Source organism: Microcebus murinus, chromosome 17 (genome assembly GCF_040939455.1).
Source record: "Microcebus murinus isolate Inina chromosome 17, M.murinus_Inina_mat1.0, whole genome shotgun sequence".
Taxonomy (NCBI): Eukaryota; Metazoa; Chordata; class Mammalia; order Primates; family Cheirogaleidae; genus Microcebus; species Microcebus murinus.
Window position 1 is genome coordinate 60,083,900 of NC_134120.1, and position 6,000 is coordinate 60,089,899.

General features: G+C 48.6%; 1 protein-coding gene across 4 annotated transcripts in view; it reads right to left on the reverse strand.

The window, feature by feature from the left end:
* Positions 1 to 5,314, reverse strand: part of MAPK9 (mitogen-activated protein kinase 9) — a 54,284-nt gene extending 48,970 nt beyond the window's left edge. For all 4 annotated transcript variants that reach the window (XM_012754590.3, XM_012754587.3, XM_012754589.3 and 1 more), the window contains exon 1: positions 5,101 to 5,314. The gene's annotated coding sequence lies outside the window, so the exon portion shown is untranslated. The remainder of the gene's footprint in view (positions 1 to 5,100) is intronic.
* Between the last annotated feature and the right edge of the window lie 686 nt (positions 5,315 to 6,000).

Genomic DNA, 6,000 nt, shown 5'->3' on the forward strand with positions numbered 1-6,000 from the left:
TCCTACTTTAATTCTTAAGAAAAATACCTTAGTATAACAACTTAACTTTTCTTTGATAATCAAGAACCTTACAGTCTCCCAGGGCCATCCTCTGGACATCAGTTCTTAAGCTACCGTACACACTACGATATAGAGTAACAACTAGTTTGGGTTATCACTTCACTGTTGGCTCCTAAGGACTCAGCGAGAACCCTCCCCACCAGACCGCTTTCATCCACCAGGGCCTGTTCATTCTCCCCCTTTCCAGCCCACATCCCAGTGCCCTGGGTAAGGCCTTCTCATTGCTCCCGGGACCTAGACACAGCAGAAGTGCTCTCCAGTCTCCATTCCTGATGCATGTAAACCACTGCACACACGCCACTTTAGGAAGAGAGATCTGTCTACATGAGAACCTGTATACAAATGTTCATAGCAGCTTTATTTGTAATAGCTTAAAACCAGAAACAATTCAATATTCTTTAGTGTGTGAATGGTTAAACTGCTGCACATCCATAGCATGGACTACTACTGAGCAACTGAAACAACCAAACTACAAATCGAGATACACATAACAACTTGGGTGGATCTTCGGGCACTATATTTAGTGAAAAAAGCCAATCTCAAAGGTCACATATTGTAAAATTCCACTTATACAACATTCTTTAAATGACAAAATTATGGAGATACAGAACAGATTAGTGGCTGCCAGGGGTAAGGTGGCATAGATTTAAAGGGGTAGCACAAGGAGATCTTTGGGATGATAAAACAGTTCTGAACCTTGACTGTGGTGGTGGTGTTTATACAAATCTCCACGTGATAAAAAATGACAAAAACTGTACACACATTGTACCAATGCCAATTTCCTAGTTTTGATACTATACTATAGTCATGTAAATATACAACTATTGGAGAAAACTGGGTGAAGGGTTCATGGGCCCTCTCTGTACTACTTTTGTAACTTCTTATGAATTTATACTTATTTCTAATAAGGAATTTTAAGAAGAGGTTTGTTGCAAATATGCAGTGATCATATCATTCTCCTGTCTGCATTCCTTCAATAGTGACTGACTGCCTTAGCACAACATAGAAGACAGCAGGCCCCCGGCCCACTCTCTGACAATATCAAACCACCTGGGATCAGCAGACACACATGGCTACTGTGTACCTCAGACCTCAAGCTGTTCCATCTGCCTGAAACAACTGCCCTCTCCTTTTTGTTTTCCTGGTCAACCTTCATTCTCCTTCAAAATCTAGTTCAAGCACCTGCTTCTCTTCTAAGTTTTCTTCTATATCCTTTTCCTTCAAACTGTGCTGGGCATGCCCCCTTTTTTGCCGATCTGTATTTGTTTTATATTGCATTGCAGGTCTATCTCTAGTTCCTTAAGGGCCAAAAATATGTCTGATTTATTTCTCAATCCTCTACTAATAACACAGTGGATGCCCAGTAAATGTCTGTTAAAGGCAAAACTAAGCACAATAAATATGGTAGGGCATAGTGGAGCAGTGGTTAATATGAGGACCCTGGAATTAGACTCCCAGTGTGTCTGCCATTTATTTGGGTGACCTGGGGCAAGCAAATGTACTCGTCTGTAAAATAGAGATGGGCATAGAACCTCAGGGTGTCTCTAGACAGAAGCACACAGCCCACCTAGGAAGGCATCTTGACGTATGTATGCACCCTAAATCTGACCACACCTTATCTAGATCCAGCTATTAATTTTCAGCAAATAGAGAGAAACACATTAAATCACACTGCAGAGATGTAATCAATTATCAACTATGGAACTGCTACTGAACAACTCAATTGCTTCAACAAATAAACTATAAGGAAAACAAAAAAGAAGTGAAATCTACAGATCCAAAGAAACTTAAAAGACATATCAACCTATCACAATGTATGGACCTTATCTGGATCCACCTTTAAAATATTAAAGAAACTGTAAAATTCATGGGACAACTATAAATTTGAATACTGACTGGTTTTTTGATATTAAAGAATTACTGGTTTTTCAAGTTTAAAAGTATTTAGAGACGTACACTGAAACATTTATGGGTAAAATAATATGATACTCAGGAGTTGCCTGAAAATAACATAGGGGTAAATGTGTAAGTGGAGGATGTTACAGATGAAATAAGATTGGCCAGAAGTTAATAATTGTTGAAGCTGGACACTCAATTGCTGTATATGTTTGAAGGTTCTCATAATAGACAGCTAAAATAAAAAGACTGATATTGAAACTAATTCATATAATCAATTAAAAATGATTAAGGCCAAATAAAAATTATTAAGAATGAATTATTCTTAAGGCAAATTATGTAAAAATGGCACCTTCATGACCAAGTGTGAAGTATAACTACTGTATATATATTTAGATCAAAGGTAGCTGCCCTGGCTGGGCACAGTGGCTCACGCCTGTAATCCTAGCACTCTGGGAGGCTGAGGCGGGAGGATTGCTCAAGGTGAGATCAGGAGTTCGAAACCAGCCTGAGCAAGAGCGAGATCCTGTCTCTACTATAAATAGAAAGAAATTAATTGGCCAACTAATATATATAGAAAAACTTAGCTGGGCATGGTGGTGCATGCCTGTAGTCCCAGCTACTCCAGAGGCTGAGGCAGCAGGATCGCTTGAGCCCAGGAGTCTGAGGCTGCTGTGGGCTAGGCTGACGCCACAGCACTCACTCTAGCCTGGGCAACTAAGCGAGATTCTGTTGCAAAAAAAAAAAAAAAAAAGTAGCTGCCCTACTGCCAAATTAATAGTCTTAAGAAAAAAATCTGGCTTCTGTTTTATCTTATACATCATGAAAACAATTGGTTTACTCACTACTAATTGCTTCATCTGGCACTTTTCTTTATCCAGAAAATTAAGAAGATTTTAAATAGACAAGTTCAAGAATACTCTCTAATATTTATTTAGGGGATAAAATAAACAGATTTAATCTGTCAACAAATTATTTTAAAGTCCTGGCACCATGCAAATTACATTCTCAGGAAAATCAAAGCTCTCCAGAGAAGACTATACCAAAATAGGGTTATTTTTAGCCCTACAGGATCCTTTTGGGGGGGAAAAAAAGGTTAAATGGAGGAAAACATTGAATAGATTAGATGTTCTTCCAGAACACAGTAAAAGTCAATAGAGAATACTCAGAGCCAAGGAACCCAGGAAAGAATGTTTGGGCGGGGGGGCTGAGTTTGAATTCCAGCTTGCTATAAAGCAGACTACTGAAATTCTATGAGTCTCTATTTCCCCTCTGGTAAAAGTGGGTTTTATACCCGCTAATCACAGGGCTCCAGTGACAATCAAATGGGTATGCGGCTGGTACCCAGGCAAACAGGGCCTCCCCTGGCCTTAGGCTGCCTTTCCAGCTCATCACAGCTCCTCTCTTCCCCACAGCCTGTCCCAGAGGTTGACTATCCTGCAACCAAGCTTTAGGAGGTCTGTATTTGGCTTGAATCACAGTGTTTTAAAAAATTTTTAATTAGCTATTACCAACATTTAAAAATCAGAAGAGTATAAATACAAATTTGGAAGTCTGCCTTCTTTTAGAAAATTACTGAGTGAAGTTCTGGTTCTCTGGGGCCCCCACCACTCTATGCCCTTATACCTGGCCCTGCAGGCTGGTTCCCAGCTCCACACTGAGCTAAGATCTTTCCTTGGCCCTGCCCTTTCACACTTCTGTGCCTCCCCCTGCCTGACAAATTTCTCATCACCCTCAAGGTCCACGAGCACAACCTGTCACCTCCTCCACATTTCCACGGCACAGCCCCTCCACTACAGGAGATGCCCTGCACTGTCCTGTGGCTGTCTGCATGCCTACTTTCCCCACTGAGCTCCTGGACTCTCTGGTGGAAGGGACTCTGTTGCTATTCCTTTCCCTAGGGCCTAGCATTAAGTGTGACCTAGAAAATGCAGAATTCAGGAAATGTCTCCTGAATGTGCGGAACAAAGCTCGAGCTAAACTATTACAAAAACATAATAATATTTTTATATCACAGCTTATTCTGACAGTTACCAAATAAACAGGTCAAGGACATTACAATGTTTCACAAAATGAGAAGCTTCCTTCTGCTTACAAGTTTCACAAGTTAGTCAGAAGTCACTACATGAAAGGTAAAGCAGAGACAACAAGCAGGTAGGGTCATTCCTTAGATCACTCATTCATTCACTGAACTGATACTACTGAATACTTATGGTGTGCCTTGGACAAATCAGACAGCTACCTGTTTTCATAAAGTTACATCCTAGTGGGGGAGATAGAAAATAAACAGGCAAATAAACAGAATAGATTCAAACCAGAGTGAGTGCTAGGAAGGAAATTAAACAAAATAATGAAATAGAATGTCTAAGGGAAGAAAGAGGGTGATCAAGTAAGCCCTCACCAAAAATGAGACATCTGATAAGAGTAAGGAGTGGATAGAGTCAAAGATCTCAGAGACAACTCCAAAGATGGGAAATAGCAAGTGCAAAGGTCCTGGGGCAAATGGGGGTTGGCCTGTTTAAGGCAGGTGAGAGGATGAGAGGGAGGAAGAGCAGTGTTCTGGGGTAGGGAGGAGTGGTAAGGAAGGCAGGCAGTACCTGCTCTGGCGTTGCTGGGCATTTGTGCGATGACAAGGCACTGGAGGAGTGAGGGGGGAGAGGGCCTTGAGCGGATGGGGAGGGGGTTCCTATCACATTCACACCAGCAAGGGGAAGTATCCCGCCCAATTTTCCACAAATGTGCACTGGGCTCCTGCCCAGGTGCTTTCATACAGTCATACAACCCGACAACAACCCTGTCCAGAAGAGTAGACATGTCCCCATTTTCCCGAGGGAAAGCAGGATCAGTGCCTTAGCCAAGGCCGCGGGACCAGACCCGGCCCCTGGGCGCCCAGTGCAGGAACGCAGCTGCACAAGCAGATGGGATGGCGCCCACAGACCCCCAGGCAGGTCTGCGTGGCCAGGCCGGGGAGCGGGCCCGCAGCCCCGGGCTGCTGACAGCGGGTGGGAGGGGGCGACTGCCGCATCCGGGGCGCAAGGGCGGCGGCCGCCAGTGCCCCTAGGCCCCGGGCCCACCCCGCCGGCCCTCTCCTGCGGGGCCGGCTCGAGCAGCCCCCGCCGGGCCTAGCCCGCCCGCCGGGCTCACCTCGCCTCCCCGCCGTCGCGCACGGGGACAGGGCGGGCGGGAGGACTGGCGGCGCTGCGTGCTGCTCGCTCCCGGCTCCGCCGCCCGAACTCCGCTAGCCGCCCCACCCCGCTCCGCTCCGCTCCGCCCAGCCGCCGCCGCCGCAGTGGGTGTGAGGGGCGCCGGGGCCTTTGACCCTTCCGGTCCCGCTCGCTTCTCCTGCGCCGCCGCCGCTGCCTGGGCGGCGCCCGGCCTGACCGACCTGTCGGCCGACCAATCAGCGCGCAGAGAGCTGGGCAGGCGCGGCCAATCGCGCCAGGGGGCGGGTCGGGCCGGGGTTTGGCTGGCGGCGGCGTCCCCGGGACGCTCGGCCGCGCCGGCGGAGGAGCCACTGCGCTCTGGGCCGCGCCGGGCCTGCGTCCCCAGCCCCCTGCGCGCACGGCGCGGCCCGCTGTCCCGGCAAGGGGCCACCGCTGGCGGCCGGACGCAGAGCTGGGAGGCGGCGGCGAGGGCGGGCCGAGGGGCCCGGGACCCGGGCGGCGGGGCCGGGCCGCCGAGCGGTCGCCGAGCTCCGGGCTGCAGGCGCAGGCTCGCAGCAGGGAGGCGGCTTGGAGGAGGACGGGGCGCGAGCGAGGGGAGGTCGGGCCTTGGCGTCCGGGAGCCGGAGTGCAGTAGCCCTGGGAGGAGGAGGCGGCGGCGAGGGAGGAGGGAGCTGAGGCGCGGGCCTTGGATTCGGTTGCTCGTTGCGGCGCCACGGGAAAGGGTTTGTATGGGTGCGGCAAGAAGTCAGATTGTAGTGCGGGAGGGGATGCGGAGAGATGTGGGATGACCATGTGTGGACAAGTGGCCCCTGCTGGTCAGGGACTGGCAGGAGCGTGCGCAAGGTGGCAGGCTGGGTCAAGCTTCTGCCTCTGAGGCGCA